General features: G+C 43.0%; 1 protein-coding gene across 11 annotated transcripts in view; it reads right to left on the bottom strand.

Annotated features, from left to right (window-relative positions):
* The window catches only part of LINGO2 (leucine rich repeat and Ig domain containing 2), a 673,216-nt gene that overhangs the window by 157,162 nt on the left and 498,207 nt on the right, over positions 1 to 17,847 (bottom strand). The window contains exon 1 of one of the 11 annotated variants that reach the window (XM_035309324.1): positions 825 to 849. The exons of the other annotated variants lie outside the window; for them this stretch is intronic. The gene's annotated coding sequence lies outside the window, so the exon portion shown is untranslated. Of the gene's footprint in view, positions 1 to 824; positions 850 to 17,847 lie in introns of those variants that run through there. 11 annotated transcript variants of the gene reach the window in all.

Genomic DNA, 17,847 nt, shown 5'->3' with positions numbered 1-17,847 from the left:
TAAGTTACTCCTACAAAACACTGCTGGACACAGGGTGTGTGTGTAATTTGTGGTATAAAATCACAACAAAGAGAAGGGAGGTGGCAGGGGACAAGCACCAGTTCCATGAGGATTTCGTAACTCTCAGTTCATAAGACCACAGGCTTCAACCTAGCAAATCCAGCCACACTTAGCATTGATTGGTTGTCCAAACAGACTTTTTATCTTCATCGGCTTCACTGTGAACTGAGTGAAGACTTCATTTAATGCCTTGTTGATCAGAGGTGGCTGTGTTTACAGGTAATAATGTGCCTAAGCGATTGGGCTTCACATGCAATTCTTTATGCATCTACAGGAAAAAATAAATCCAACATCCCACAAAGGTAAACGCGTTTATAACTCAAGCATGAGTAGAGGTGTCTTACACAGTTCTGTACACACTAAAGATGGAAATACATCAATTTATTTCAAATATTGTAACAAATTCAGTTAAAGATTGCAGTGCAGGTACATTACCTGCTCACTGGGAATCCAAATAGCACAAATATTCATTGCCTCTTCTCAGAAATATACAAAAAAACTACAAATCACCCTTTAAATTATTACTTTCTTCTTCATTTTCCTTAGCCATCTGTGAGCCCCAAGCTAAGTTTCAAACAAATCTTTTCCCATCCCCCCCCTTTCTCCCCTGCATTTGCTGCACACACACAACCAAATTTTGCCTGATGATCCCGTTGCAGAAACATTCAGGGAGAAATGAGAAAGAAAGATCAAATAACATAAGGTCAGATCACTGAGAAGGCAGCAGCAATGAAAAGGAATTGTAAAAGATGCAATCACCTTACCATTCATTGTGGCTTCCTGCTGCCCTTAGTGCTTTCTGAAGTGGACAGCAGTTAAGTGACAGCTTTCCTGTCTTTTAAGTGCCTTTGGCTGCAGGCACAGGCTTTTTCACGAGTGCTGCACATTTAACCTTGTTCAGAAAACAACCTTTGTAGGAAATAAGCCTAACTGAAAAGCAGCTGAGATTTCCAGAGCCTTATGAGATCCTCTGTGGGCAACTGCAGGGCTGAGTCATGATGGGGAAGAAAGATGCACAGCACTCCGGATTGTCTTGGTATTGTAACCTACTAAGTGAGGGGTAGCAGACCTAACAGTATACACGTCTTAGTAATGCTCTGGCAGGGATGGTGAAAAAATGAAGTGGTCTTGCTTGCTAGTGAGGTTTGGGCGCTATCTCATTGGTTTAATTAATCACTGGGGAAAACATTACAACACTGCTCTGATTATAAAGTAATGGGTCCATCAGGCACAATTAGCGCCCAGCTGAAACGCTGTAGTTTGCTCAAAAACCATTCAGGTAAATAATTGTGGGTCCTGGATGGGGCTTCTTTTCTAATTAATCCATTGAGAACTGAAGTATATACTTTTCCTCAACAAGGCATTTCCTAATATGTGATACTGCTTTGCTCACGCTTCAAATCTGGTAATTAACGGCAGATTTTCATATAAGGTTTCCATTCCCTCACCATGACTGTGGGCACCTTCCTAGAAATCGTTGTCCCTGTGGCATGCCAAACTGCTGTGCTGTTTGTGCTGTTACATCATTCCCTAAATTAACACGTGTAACATGATATAATAGCATCAATAAAAAGAAGCAATTACAGTGACATGAATTTCAGAAATAATGTCTTTGCTGACAAAGAGAATTTACGTGAGGGGTTACCCAGCTACTCAATTCAACTTCTGCAATAACCAAGTACTTAAAAAGGGAGCAGTGTCTATTGGAAATTCAGCATCACTAATTGATGCATAACTGCCTCTTATCTATATCAATATTTAGACTGCTGATATCAGCTTTTGAATAAAACAAAACAAAACAAACAAACAAACAAAAAACCCTAAACTAGTTCTTTTAATGGTATTTAAAATATAAATACCAAGGAGTTGGCAGGGCTGATAGATAGGGCTTTAAACTAGAGTCGAAGGGGGAAGGGGCTAAAACCAGGCATGCCGGTGAAGACCTAAGGGATGGTACGCTAGAATCAGAGGGGCTGTGTGCCAGTGAGGTCCTTCGGTCAGATACACAAGATGCTGAGTGTAAGGAGACGCACCTGAAGTGCTTCTACACGAACGCACGCAGCATGAGGAATAAAATGGATGAGCTAGAAGTCCTGGCCCAGTCCCGCAACTACGACATCATCGGCATAAGTGAAACCTGGTGGGATGAGTCCTGTGACTGGGGTGTTGTGATAGATGGTTACAGGCTCTTCAGGAGGGACAGGCAGGGTAGGCGAGGTGGTGGGGTGGCGATGTATGTGAAGCAGGGGCTGGACTGTGTGGAACTTCAGGTTGGCGATGGCAAAGTTGAGAGCCTCTGGGTAAGGATCAAGGGACGAACGAATAAAGGGGATGTCGTTGTGGGAGTCTATTACAGACCACCTGGCCAGGATGACAATGCCGATGAATTATTCTTTGCAGAACTAAGAGAGGCCTCGAGATTAACTCCCCTTGTCCTTATGGGGGACTTCAACTTGCCAGATGTTAACTGGGAGTGCCACATGGCTGACCTGAGCAAGTCCAGGAGGTTCATGAAGCACCTAGATGATAACTTCTTGGTGCAGGTGCTAACGGAGCCAACTAGGAAAGGTGCCCTCCTAGACCTGTTGCTAGAAAACAGAGAGGGTCTGGTGGGAGATGTGGTGATTGGTGGCCGCCTTGGTCATAGCGACCATGAAGTGGTTGAGTTCAAAATTTATGCTGACAGAAGGAAAAGTGCCACCAAAACCTCATCCCTAGATATGGGGAAAGCGGACTTCAGGCTGCTCAGGGAACTAGTCAGCAAGGTCCCCTGGGAAACTGCTCTTGAAGGCCTCGATGTCCACCAGTGCTGGTCATTCTTTAAGCGATGCCTCCTAGAAGCACAAGATCAGGCAATTCCTAAATATCGCAAGTCAGGCAGGCGGGGCAGGAGGCTGGCGTGGCTGACCAGGAACATTCTAATGGAGATTAGGCGGAAACAGAGGGTGTTTCGCTACTGGAAGGAGGGCCAGGTGTCATGGAAAGAATACAGGGATGCTGTTCGTGTTTGTAGGGAGAAAGTTCGTGTGGCCAAAGCACACGTAGAGTTGAAGCTGGCTGTGGCTGGCTGTGTCTGTGAGAGAAAACAAAAAGGTTTTTTTTAGATATGTGAATGGAAAAAGGAGAACTAAAGAATACACAGGGCCGCTCCTTGATAGGGAAGGTCTCCTCACAGACAATGACGTAGGCAAAGCAGAGACGCTTAACGCCTTCTTTGCCTCTGTCTTCACTGCCGATGATGGGCTTCGGGACCCAGGGTGCCCCGAGCTGGAGGACCGGGACGGTGGGGATGACAAACTCCCAACCGACCTTGAACGTGTGCGGGATTTGCTACTCCAGCTGGATCCCTACAAGTCCATGGGTCTGGATGGGATTCATCCCCGGGTGCTGAAAGAGCTGGCGGACGTCATCGCGGAACCTCTCTCAATTGTTTTTCAACGATCCTGGGAATTTGGAGAGGTCCCGGTAGACTGGAAGCTGGCAAATGTTGTGCCGATTTTCAAGAAGGGTCAGAAAGAAGACCCTAGCAATTACAGGCCTGTCAGTCTCACGTCAGTGCCTGGTAAAATCATGGAGAAGATGGTTCTCGAACTTATTGAGGCGCACCTGGGGGACAACGCAGTCATTGGTCCCAGCCAGCATGGGTTTGTGAAGGGTAGGTCCTGCCTAACTAACCTGATTTCCTTTTATGATAAGATCACCCGTATGGTGGACCAAGGGAAACCAGCTGATGTGATTTTTTTGGACTTCAGCAAGGCTTTTGACACGGTTTCCCATAGGATCCTACTGGACAAAATGTCCACCATACAGCTAAATAAAAACATCATACAATTGGTGAGCAATTGGCTAACGGGCAGGGCCCAAAGGGTTATGGTAAATGGGGCTGCGTCAGGCTGGCGGGCGGTCACCAGTGGGGTCCCTCAAGGCTCCATTTTAGGGCCGGTACTTTTCAATATTTTCATAAACGATCTGGATGTAGGAATAGAAGGTATTTTGAGCAAGTTTGCTGATGACACCAAACTTGGAGGAGTTGTGGACTCGAATGAGGGTGGAAAGGCCTTGCAGAGGGATCTGGATAGGTTGGAGAGCTGGGCGATCACCAACCGCATGAAGTTCAATAAGAGCAAGTGCCAGGTCCTGCACCTGGGACGGGGAAACCCTGGCTGCATGTACAGACTGGGCGATGAGACGCTGGAGAGCAGCCTAGAAGAGAGGGATCTGGGGGTCGTGGTAGACAGCAAGTTGAATATGAGCCAGCAGTGTGCCCTGGCAGCCAGGAGGGCCAACCGTGTCCTGGGGTGCATCAAGCATGGCATCGCTAGTAGGTCAAGGGAGGTGATTGTCCTGCTCTACTCTGCCCTGGTGCAGCCTCACCTCGAGTACTGTGTGCAGTTCTGGGCACCACAGTATAAAAAGGACATGTAACTGTTGGAGAGTGTCCAGAGTAGGGCTACGAAGATGGTGAAAGGCCTGGAGGGGAAGACGTACGAAGAACGGCTGAGGTCACTGGGCCTGTTCAGCCTGGAGAAGAGGAGGCTGAGAGGAGACCTCATCACAGTCTACAACTTCCTCGTAAGGGGGTGTCGAGAGGCAGGAGACCTTTTCTCCATTAACACCAGTGACAGGACCTGCGGGAACGGGGTTAAGCTGAGGCAGGGGAAATTTAGGCTTGACATCAGGAGGGGGTTCTTCACAGAGAGGGTGGTTGCACACTGGAACAGGCTCCCCAGGGAAGTTGTCACTGCACCGAGCCTGTCTGAATTTAAGAAGAGATTGGACTGTGCACTTAGTCACATGGTCTGAACTTTTGGGTAGACCTGTGTGGTGTCAAGAGTTGGACTTGATGATCCTTAAGGGTCCCTTCCAACTCAGGATATTCTATGATTCTATGATTCTATGATTCTATTTAACTAATTTAACTCAGTAGTTGGGTGGAAGACAAACCAGAATATAGTCCCTATAGAATATGTAGTGGACCAACCATACACAACACACAACCAGATCTACCTCACTGGGAGGAGTTTTTGCTGCTTTTACTAGAATACAAAAATGGTGCCCTCTGTTGTCATTCTCTTTCTTCAGTTTTCACCTGTCAGTCTCAGCATTTACTCAAAGGCAGAAAAAATTTAATTCCCATTTTTTGCACATGCAAACTGTTACACCAGAGGAATGTCTGCTCAATCTTCCAGAGTAAGTCAGTTCTGAAAGATTCAAAATTACTCATTTCAAACAAGTCACGGATCCTTTCAGCAAGAACGAGCCATATATGGTGCTGCTCTCCTCATTCACAAATCAACAAAATGCATGTTTCTCTAATGATTTGTTTTTGTATTGAAGGTAAACCCTTGGGGCAATTCAGAAGAGCTTGAGGCCTACCACCAGCTGGTGGGAAGAACTTAATTCATGTCACATTAATTAGCTGCTTCTTTTCCAGATAACATTAGGTCCACTCATCCAACATGTATGTTGACTTCTACAAGCACCATCTGAGCATAGAGTATATATCTGAATTACTATGAGCTACAGGGCATTGCTGTGGTAAGTTGACATTAGAAGGGAAAAAGTAAGGGAGGGTTTTACCACAGTCAAGCTCCAGTTCAAAGCATTACGTTCTTGACATGCAGAGCCACTTTACTTAGCTGTCATGACTAAGAGAATACCTAAAAATTACCTAAGTACTCTATTTGTAGAAGGCATTATAAGTAGGAAGTATCTCATCCAAGAACCTTACCATAGCAACACATATCCATGTGACTTGTCCTTGTTGTTAGCCCAATTTCAGTTTGCTGGGTGAATATGACAGGGTACGGTGTTTGTTAAAGAGGGGAAAAAAAAATAAACCCTAATATATTAAGACCCTGACATACAGTAATGCTTGCATGGAAATCAAATTTTCTGAGCAACATGGCTATTCACTGCCTGGTGGTGATGGGAGACTCCACCACCAACTATCTTGAGAGGATGTGTTCAGCTGGATCAGGAAATGCTCCCCAAACCTCTGCTCTGTACAGTTATAACCCAGCTAGACATGGTCCTAAAAAAACACCCCAGCACCAACATTTTCCAGTGCTATTGATCAACACCATCCCAGATTATCTCAGCTACATACAAAAGACTGTCACACACAACCACTTCTGAAGGAAGAGCTTCTGTTTACTACTTACAAAAGTATAATTTGTTTATTTCTGCAGCAGGAATGCTCTAGGTGAAGTCTTTGGTTCACTCCATCCACGATGCTATCCTGACAAGTTTAAACATACAATTAAGAGCAGACACATCAGGAGCTTCCTTGAGGAAAATCTTGAGACCAGCCTGAAATTCCCACCTGCAGAGCCCCTCTAACAATCAGTCAAAGACTTCCTCGTATTGTTTCAGTCAGTTGCCTAGTTCCAAACAGGTCCATCTTCTCCCACAAGGTCCTCGTCATATCTCTGCTGAAAGCTGGCTGGACTACCTCTAAATTAATAACTCAATTGCACTGGGTGTGCTCACAGGCACTATCCTGAAAACAGCTGCACCATGGTTATAACTAATTGAAAAACTTGATTTTCATAATTCTAACTAAGGCTCCACAGTTCTTGCCACAATCTTAAGGTAAATCAGAGCAAATTAAGCCACTGTTTCATTTGTGACGTTTCTAAGCACTTTTGCTAAAATTATATTTTTCTTTTCCTTTGTTATTGCGTGATTTTACACCTCTGCTAAAATCTTTCCTAGATTTTCCAGCATTAGAAATGTCCTAAGGATAACCTAGAAAGTACTGGATATTTCATTTGCTAAGGAGTAAAGAAATTCCAGACAGTGCTTTATTTCTTCCAAGGTAATAGACACCTCAACAGGTCAAGATTTCCTTAAGCCACTGCAGAGTCCTCTTTCACCCTTATAAAAACATAATTATGAGTTAATAAAGCTGAAAATATAGAGACATCTCTCTCTCCTTTGGCCACACAGTCTTTGTGGAAAGCATCAAGACACTGAATTGAGGATAGGAAACTTGGTTTTAACTTACTGACTGTCACATCAGTGGCAAACCCCCCAAATATATGTTTCCAGCTTGTCAAGGGAAGAAGACCCTGTTCACAGGATGGTCCAACATTTCACGTACTCCTGCCTTATAGACATACTGCTTCTAGTTTCTGAAGCTACAATAGTGCTGTGCCTCGATGTGCTTCTTTGGGCCTCAGAAACCATAGTTTGGGATATAGAACCAACTAATTTATAACTCAATAGAAATGCAGACTGTAGTAGCACTTATTTTTTTCCACTATGATGGTGCACTAACATTCAATTGAATAAGTGTTTCATACTGCTGGAATTTCTCAAGCTGCAGCAACGTTAATAACTACATCAAAGCTACGAACTTATTGGCTCCTACTGGACTACTTAAATTGTGTCAGTGAAGTATAGTATAATTTCTGGCCGCTCTTCTGTAGTGTCTCAGATTGCTATGTACACTGTAGCTTTCAGCAACGATCAGGTGTGGAAACTGATCTGAATTTTCTCTGATTGATTATAATAAATGACAAATTATAGCATACAGCATCTTAAATAACCATTGGCATACATATTCAGTTCTTTAATTTCACAAGTTCCTACTTAATCAAAGTGCGAACTGCGGATGTTGGGCTGAAAGAGACAAAACTAGAATTATTGTGGAAATTTTATGAGCTACACGATTTAAGCTGGTATGCTCAGTCCAGCTTCTGCTGAATCCTGCTGGACAATTTCATAAGAAAGGAATGTAACTTGAGAGATAGAGCTAAGGACTGATGGCTCAAGGGCCCATACTCAAGAAACAGGCTGCTTGTTCTCTGGTAAGAGGACTTTTGATATAAGGGTTGTTAATCCAGAACACTGCACCAAATGCAGACAAAAATAATCTCTTGAAAAACAACAACCAAAAAATCCTCTTTGTGCACTCTTACATTTCTCAATCAATTGTGTGTGTGTGTGTGTGTCTGGAATCCCATGCAAACAGCATTGGCTATATAGCACTGTGATATCTTATAAGGCCAAGTGGGGAATGTTTATGTAGCATCTCACCCTCCCTCCCCTGAAGCTCTCTTATGCATCATATTCTCCTGAGTTTTAAGCAGGAAATTAGGTTGGAAGAGCAGTAAGCCTGAGATATAATCAGCTGAGTACAATAAACATCCCTGTACTGTGTTCTCTGTGTATGAAAATAAAAATAACTCCTGCTTAGCATCCCCCCAGCTTTTATGTGGAGCCTCATGACATCTGAGAGACAAACACCCTCTGTTTTTTATTGGCAAGATTTCTTACCCCCTGCAGCTGAATCTGTCTTCCCTAGAACCATCAGAAGCAGTCGTGAAAATCTCCCATCTCCAGACCTGATTTTGGAGACCCATTCTTGCAATCCCTTACATCTTTGAGATGCATGTCCTCAGTGTCAGTCAGCATGCTATTGATACATCCTGAGCATTAATGTGTTATTCATATTTCTCTGAGTTCATCACTGTCTCAGCTTGTTATTCTCTCTGTTCCTCAGAATAATAGAGCTTAGTGAGGCAATTTATGCTCAGCTTCTGCAGCGTGTGCAAGTAACATATTCTACTCAAAAATATTACAGAAAAAAAAAATAGCTACTATGTCTAACCACCTTCCTTCCTCCAGAGATTTAAAGCACAAAAGCATTCTAACTGCATTCACTTAACTGTTTTTTAAATAATAGTTTTGAGTGTAGCAGGGCTCAGATGCTCCCTTTCAAAGGAGCACTTTCTCCTCCTCGCTTTGGCTTTAGCTCCTGACGAAGATTCACTTGTGATCAAGTCTCACTGGTATAAATGAAGAATACTGCCTCTGTGATCAGGCAGTAAAGAAGACAAGAGTCAACTCCTTAGCATCGGCTACCATGCAAAAACCACCTTGCCGATGCTGTGGTAATCCCTGCTGGTGCTCTGATAAGGCTCCACACTACATTCACTTTTCACAGTCAAGGGGGTTGCCTATGCCAACATAATCTACATCATATATTTAACCACATGTTGAGAGTTGATTCCAAATATTAAAGGATTATAATGAAGTCTTTTCTAGGGCAGGCTGCCCAGCACAATACAAAGCAAACTCCCCTCTTTTGTTAGATTTCAGTGCATGTGAGGAACTGAGTTTTTTTTTCTCCTGCTGTATTGTCTATTCAGTGAGGAGCATGGACCTGTTCTCATCCTCTCACACATGTATGAGATCAATTGTCATGAGGCATGAGCAGAATAACAAATTGGATATTTTAAGTTCCTTGGTCTCCATCTTTTGCTATGCAGTATCTCAAGCACCAAAATAGCGCATCAAAATATATTATTTATAGGAATTCTAGTCTTAGACTTCATGCAACAGGGAATGAAGAAACATCTAAAACAATATAATTGACAGACATCTGCCTGCATTACATAGATCTTCCAGATTCTTCTAGCCACTCTAATGAAAATATAATATTAATTATTATTTTAATCTGAGAATTTAGAGACCAAAATGCATTGCATTCACAAGAAAAAAATACTGTTTAAAGACACATTCACATTCAAATACTTCAAGAACATAACACTACACCATGAGTGCTTTTTCTCATAGGTAATGCAATCTCTTCTCCCTTTATATTACTTTAGTGTAAAAAAATACAATGGATTTATGTGCTAATTTCGCTCCCTTTTTCTTAGGTTGCACATGGAACAGCGTCAGAGAGAAATGGCCGATAGCATTTAAGCCCTACATCAAATTGGCCGCTACTGTTACTTGACACCATTCATATTACAAGTAAGCATTGTGGTTTGGCATTTCTCTGTCATCTTCCAAATCATTAAACTGTCTGATGAGAAACAGTAGGTTATTTTTTTTATGGTGTTGGTTAACAGTTGTGCATCTTTACTATGCTACAGCTCCATTGTTTAAATTGTCAAATAGGAAGCACACTTGTTACAAAAAGACATGGCTGATACGATATCTTGTATCTTTTGGACTCATATCTTATAGCTCTATGAATTACTTGTGATCTCTTTGTGATCATCACCACTGAGGAACCTTCTAGCATCCTCCAGACATGTAATAATCACTGTAGAGTCATCTGCTTTACATCAACATGACATTTTGTACTTTAAACAACTTTTCAGATCAAACCAAGTTTTATAGAATGCTTGATCAAAATTCTAATAAAATGAGCCTGACTTGAATGATATACTCAGGACAACTCATCCTCTTTCTGTACTTTGTGAGGCCAAAGAAGATTTTTCAGGTTTGCACTTGCAAGCCAGATGCAGTATGTCAGAAACAATAGCACACATGCCAACCTTAACCTGCATTTAAAATATGTCCATGAGAAAAGGAATGAAAGCTACAGAGGTGAAGTGCTAACACTTGAAAGTAAACCAGAGGAGTAAATCAGTTTTGATTTCTCACAGTCTAGTCATCAGAAATGCTTACCCTGGGATTTCTGAAGACATGATTATCCTTGCCTGCTGGCTGGCTTCATGCTGGTGTAACAGAAACAGTATGCTTGGGGTGAACACTGCACAAGTCCTGACATCTAATCATACTGAAAGGTGTGATATGGAACCAAGACAGCAGATTTTGTTACATTTAGATCTACTTTGTTCCCACAGTTACCCCTTGTTTTCAAGGGCTGATGCTCATCTCTACAAATATTTCCAGTAGGAACCTCTGCATGCAAGGTGCAAGGCCATGCTCACACCACACACACCAGAGAATTTCTGAGGATCATGCTTCAGGTCCACCAGATCATTTCTAACTCATGTACCCAGTATTATTATTATTATTATTATTATTATTAATATGGAGACCTGTCACCTAGAAAGGTATCTGGGATTCTTTTGAAGGTTTTAGAATTGATAATACAACTAACACAGTGCTGTTGCTGTTGTTGTGATGGCCCAATGGTCTACATTTCCAAAAGTTACCTTGAGAAAAAACAAACAAAAAATACCTACAGTATTTCAATACTAGGCATGAAAAGATGGTAAGCTTGTAAGATTTAACAAATGGGCAGAAATGTACATGAAGATTTTCATGGAAAGCAGACTGTGAACATAAAAAAACAGCCACAGATAGAATTTAGCATTTGATTGCTTCTAAGATTTACTCATCAGCTTGAAGATTGTGGATTAGGACCAGGCACCATCTTGTGGCTGGTCTTAATCTCCTTGTATTCTTATGCCAGCACATGCAGGGTTACATGGAAATGAAAAAAATTTGTTCCTATGAACAGAGGAAAATTGACCAGAGATGCCTTCTTAAAGAAGGATATTTCTAGATCTTGAAGAGACTTTTTTTTTTTTTTTTTTTTAAGTAAAACTTCTTATGGAAATGATATTCCCATTTTTTGATGAAGTGCAGACAGAACCATGTGATGGTGAAAGGAAGGAAAGTGAGTTTCAACAAAAAATGGAAGAACTTATTGTAATGCTACATATGCTTTCTATTGTCCTCAGTTTTATATTTAAATTGTCAGTAATACAATTTCTCCTTTCACGTAACTTTACTTCATTTACATCCCACAGTCACTTTGGTTCCTTACAAAGATTATAAAAAAATAAAAAGTCACAACTCACAAGCTCTGATAATGTCATTGAAAAAGAAAACAGATTTAAAGAAAAGGAAAAGTTAAATAACAGTGGGTATTACTGTGTTTCGCTTAACATTTGCACTGAAATAAATCTGGACTTTCCAGATGATGCAGAATTATGTATAGCTCCTGCACCAAGACCAAATCACATGGCTGGCAGTGTGGCTCTGTTAGGCTTGGAGTCTCTAAGCAAGCTGAACTCTTTCATTTTGGACAACCTGGTTGGCCAGGCATCCATGAAGTGCAGGCACATGAGATGCAGACCAGTACGGCACCTACAGTGGGGGATAGTCTTGACTTGCAGCCACTGCTGGAGGCCCCAGTACTTGGTTCCCTGCTGCACATGGCCCACCAGTCTCCATCCAAAAGCTTTTGATAAGTAGTCTGTGCAGCTGGGAAGCACAGTTACCCAGTTACTAGATCATGGTGACTTTTTATCTGGAAAGGGACACCATTAAATTAACAAATTTTACCTCAAAACATGAAACGTTACCTATGATGCTTTTGACATTGGCTTGGGAGAGAGGAAAAAAAAACACAACAAAATAAAAACAAACACAAAGAAAACGTAACAAAACCAAGCACAAGGTACAGTGTTATTTCCATTATGAAATCAATTTTCCCTAATAGGCTGCCATTTTCACAGCACAATGCAAGATTTCAAGATGATGTACTATGCTTTGCTGTTTTCTGATTAACAAAAATGTTTTGTCTTTGTTTTTATTCTGGTAAAAACATTTTTGTTATTGTTTTATGCCAGCCATCGTGTTTGTCTTTATGAAATTTATGATTTAAAAAAAGATAAAAGCTGCATTACTATAATCATAGATGCCTAAAAAATTCAATCAGATGATAATTGTAATAACAAAAGCTCTTTCAGATTCAATGAATTACAACTGGTAGGGTTATCATTGTTTCTGGAAAAAAATATATATATATATTTCCTCCTTTCAGACGAGTAATATAGTTTCGAAAGGTTGTACTATCTATATTTATTCAAGTTGCAGGATAAGAATGAATTGAGTTTAACATAATTGACAGGCATCCTAAGGAAAGAAAAAAGAAATGAGATTTGTTCTTGGTCAGTCTGAATTTTTTAGGTTTAATGGGATTGTGGACACATTTGAACTGTGCTCAGCTAGTTATGCAGCTAGTTATTTCTGGTAGACTTATCCTAGCTTATAGTTCAGTCCTCCTTCAGTTAGGAACAGAATTTTATTTTGGCTAAAGTGTGACAAAGTATTAAAATTTTCATTTAATTTTGGCAAAATTTGAGTGAAACAAGGGTACCATGAAATCCTGTCAGTATCCAAACTTGCTGGCTAAAACTCTATGTGGGTCTTGCAATGCGATGGGTTACTGTGACCTAGAGACACTCAGAAGCTGAAGCACTGCTCTGTGAAAGAGAAGATATCTGGAGCAGAAGCTTATAGGACAGGGCCATGGACAGGCACAACTAAGAGTGAATTCCACACTGTGATGATCTTAGAAGTTTCCCTGCCAACATAAAAAGAAACTTGCTCTCTATTACCTGATTCAACTTTGCCTGCTGTGGAATATTACATTGGATTAATATGTCTCTTGGCACTTTGGCATGCTATTTTGTTTAACCTGTAGACTGCATAAAGAAACATCCATAAAATTGAAGCAGTTGTTTTACTTCATGCTCTCTTCATCTTCAATGAATCTCAATGTGTCTCACAGTAGATACTGAAATATTTTACAAAATGCTATTTTTAGCAGAGTACACATATTACAGAGATAAACCAGGATCATGCCATTCAAACATAAAACATGCAATTACTTGAGCTGTAGAATTAACAAAGTCTTGCAAAAAAAAACTTATTTTTTTTTTTTTTTTTTTTTTTTTTTTTTTGTGCTTTAGCTCCTATCCACATTCTTCAATAACTAGAATCAAGTGTACTTTGCAGAAACTGTTTTACTGTCCTTCTCTCATTGTAGGCTTGTTTGCACAGAATTAATAGGAAATTACTAGCTTTTGTGATTGCTCCTTATGATGACTTTGGCTGAAACTGAGAAGTTTTTCAAACTTAGTAGAAGAACAACCCACAAACAGGGAGCGTAGCCACAATAGCCTCCTTTATTTAGGAAACCAGGTTTTCACAGCTCCCTGTTCCAAGCAGTGTACAGGAGACAGCAAATGTCTTTGGCAGATGAGGATGCTCAAAAAGACAGCCATGAAGTATTGGTTAGAAGAGAATCACAGAATCACAGAATCACAGAACTGTAGGGGTTGGAAGGGACCTCAAAAGATCATCAGGTCCAACCCCCCTGCCAAAGCGGGTTCCTCAGAGCAGGCTGCCCAGGTAGGTGTCCAGACGGGCCTTGAATATCTCCAGAGAAGGAGACTCCACAACCTCTCTAGGCAGCCTGTTCCAGTGCTCCATCACTCTCACCGTGAAGAAGTTCTTTCACATGTTGGTGCGGAACTTCCTGTGTTCTATCTTGTGGCCATTGCCCCTTGTCCTATCCCCACAAACCACTGAGAAGAGGTTAGCTACATCCTTCTGTCTCCCACCCCTCAGATATTTGTACACATTGATAAGATCCCCTCTCAGTCTTCTCTTCTACAGGCTGAACAGACCCAGGTCTCTCAGCCTTTCTCCATAGGGAAGATGCTCCAGGCCTTGTATCATCTTTGTGGCCCTCCGCTGCACTCTTTCCAGGAGATCCCTGTCTTTTTTGTACCGGGGAGCCCAGAACTGGACACAGTACTCCAGGTGAGGCCTGACCAGGGCAGAGTAGAGGGGGAGGATCACCTCCCTTGACCTGCTGGCCACACTTCTTTTAATGCATGCCAGGATCCCATTAGCCCTCTTGGCCACCAGGGCACACTGCTGGCTCATGGTCAACCTGTCGTCCACCAGGACTCCCAGGTTCTTCTCCTCAGAGCTCCTCTCCAGCAGGTCGTCCCCCAGCCTGTACTGATACTTCTGGTTGTTCCTTCCCAGGTGCAGGGCTCTACACTTGCTCTTATTAAATCTCATTTGGTTTCTTCCTGCCCATCTCTCCAGCCAGTCCAGGTCTCGCTGAATGGCAGCACAGCCTTCTGGCGTGTCAGCCACTCCTCCCAGCTTTGTGTCGTCGGTGTACTTGCTGGGGGCAGACACTATTCCCTCATCAAGGTCGTCGACGAAGATGTTGAACAAGACCAGACCCAGCACCGACCCCTGGGGAACACCCCTAGTCACAGGCCTCCAGGCAGACTCTGCTCTGCCAATCACCACCCTCTGAGCTCGGCCAGTCAGCCAGTTCTCAACACACCCTGCTGTCCACTCATCTATCCCACACTTTCTCAGCTTTGCTAGTAGGATGTCATGGGAGACAGTATCAAAAGCCTTGCTAAAGTCAAGGTAGATGACATCCACCGCTCTCCCCCCATCTACCCAGCTGGTGATGCCATCATAGAAGGCAAGGAGGTTGGTCGAGCATGACTTCCCCTTGGTGAATCCATGCTGACTTCTCCTCATAACCTTCTTCTCTTCCAATTGCTTTGAGACGGCATCCAGAACAAGCTGTTCCAACACCTTTACAGGGACAGAGGTGAGACTGACTGGCCTAAAGTAGATAGCTATAAGCATGTTAGCACTGCCTCCTCTATAAAGCTGTCATGGGAGTTATGGAGGAATCTGAAAGAGAATAATGATATAGCTGTGCAAGAGTTGTAGGAAGATTCTAGTTTGAATCAAGGGGTAAACAAAACAAGTTGATAATAGTGATGAGTTAAAATGATTTATCATCAGTAGTAAGCCAGCCTTAGATATCAGCCTGCAGACCCCAGATTTGGGCTATTTTGGAGAGTTTTTCCATTCACGTTGCTTATAATCTTTTTTTTTGATCACGGCTTTTTCGACCACGGGAAGGTCTATGTAACACCAGGCCTGCTGGCACCAGATCGGATGTGCCTCTCTCAGAGAGGGGTAAGGATTTTTGGTCAGGAGATGGCAGGGCTGATAGACAGAGCTTTAAACTAGAGTCAAAGGGGGAAGAGAATAAAATCAGGCAAGCTGGTGATGAGCTAAGGGATGGTGCGCTAGAATCAGAGGGACTGTGTGCCAATGAGGTCCTTCGGTCAGCTCCACAAGGTGCTGCGTGCAGGGGGGCTCATTTGAAGTGCTTCTACACAAACACACACAGAATGAGCAATAAAATGGATGAGGTAGAAGTCTTGGGCCAGTCCCACAGCTACGACATTATTGACATAAGTGAAACCTGGTGGGATGAGTCCTGTGGTTGGTGTGCTGCAATAGATGGTTACAGGCTCTTCAGGAGGGACAGGCAGGGTAAGTGAGGTGGTGGGGTGTTGCTGTATGTGAAGCATGGGATGGACTGTGTGGAACTTCAGGTTGGCGATGGCTTCTGGGTAAGGGTTAAGGGACGAACGAATAAAGGGGATATCGTTGTGGGAGTCTATTACAGACCACCTGGCCAGGATGACAATGCCGATGAATTATTCTTTGCAGAACTGAGAGATACCTTGAGATCAACTCCCCTTGTCCTTATGGACAACTTGCCAGACGTCAACTGGGATCACTACATGGCTGAGAGGAGCAAGTCCAGGAGGTTCAGAAAGCACCTAGATGATAACTTCTTGGTGCAGGTGCTAAGGGAGCCAACTAGGAAAGGTGCCCTCCTAGATCTGTTGCTGGAGAACAGAGAGGGTCTTGTGGGAGACGTGGCAATTGGTGGCCGCCTCGGTCATAGTGACCATTAAGTGGTTGAGTTTAGAATTTATGGTGACAGAAGGAAAACTGCCACCAAAACTTCAGCTCTGGATATGGGGAAAGCAGATTTCAGGCTGCTCAGGGAACTAGTCAGCAAGGTCCCCTGGGAAACTGCTTTTGAAGGCATTGGCATCCATCAGTGCTGGTCAGTCTTTAAGCACTGCCTCCTAAAAGCACAGGATCAGGCAATTCCAAAATATCAGAAGTCAGGCAGGCGGGGCAGGAGGCCGGCCTGCCTGACCAGGGATCTTCTGCTGGAGTTTAGGCGAAAAAAAGAAAGTGTATGTCTGCTGGAAGGAGGGTCGGGCGATGAGGAAGGAATACAGGGATGCTGTTCGTGTTTGTAGGGAGAAAATTTGTGTGGCCAAAGCCCAACTAGAGTTGAAGCTGGCCATGTCTGTGGGAGACAATAAAAAAGTTTTTTTTTTTAGATATGTGAACAGAAAAAGGAGAGCCAAAGAAAACATAGGTCCACTACTTGATGGGGAAGGTCTCCTCACAGACAATGATGCAGGCAAAACAGAGACGTTTAATGCCTTCTTCACTTCTGTCTTCAACACTGATGATGGGCTTTGGGACCCAGAGTGCCCTGAGCTGGAGGACAAACTCCCAACCGACACTGAACGTGTGTGGGATTTCCTGCTCCACCTGGATCCATACAAGTCCATGGGTCTGGATGGGATTCATCCCAGGGTGCTTAAAGACCTGGCTGACGTCATCGTGGGAACTCTCCCAATTATTTGGGAATCTTGGGAATCTGGAGAGGTCCCAGTAGACTGGAAAGTGGCAAATGTTATGCCAATTTTCAAGAAGGGCAAAAAAGAAGACCCTTGCAATTACAGGGCTATCAGTCTCATGTCAGTGCCTGGTAAAATTATGGAGAAGATGATCCTTGAAGTTATTGAAGCACAGCTGGGGGACAATGCAGTCATTGGTTCCAGCCAACATGGGTTCATGAGGGGTAGGTCCCTTCTAACAAATTTGATTTCCTTTCATGATAAGATCACCTATCTAGTCGACCAAGGCAACCAGCTGATGTGATCTTTTTGGACTTCAGCAAGGCTTTTTACAGTTCCCCATAGGATCCTACTGGACAAAATGTCCAGCATACAGCTTAACAAAAACATCATACAATGGGTGAGCAATTGGCTGACGGGCAGGGCTCAAAGGGCTGTGGTAAATGGGGCCATATCAGGCTGGCGGATGGTCACTAGTGGGGTCCCTCAAGGCTCCATTTTAGGGGCAGTCCTTTTCAATGTCTTTATAAATGATTTGGATGTGGGACTAGAAGGTGTTTTGAGCAAATTTGCCGATGACACCAAACTTGGAGGAGTTGTGCACTCGCATGAGGGTGGAAATGCCTTGCAGAGAGATCTGGACAGTCTGGAGAGCTGGGTGATCACCAACTGCATGAAGTTTAACAAAAGCAAGTGCCGGGTCCTGCACCTGGGA

This window comes from Oxyura jamaicensis, chromosome Z, assembly GCF_011077185.1.
Source record: "Oxyura jamaicensis isolate SHBP4307 breed ruddy duck chromosome Z, BPBGC_Ojam_1.0, whole genome shotgun sequence".
In the NCBI taxonomy this organism is placed as follows: domain Eukaryota; kingdom Metazoa; phylum Chordata; class Aves; order Anseriformes; family Anatidae; genus Oxyura; species Oxyura jamaicensis.
This window is presented reverse-complemented; position numbering and strand designations above follow the sequence as displayed.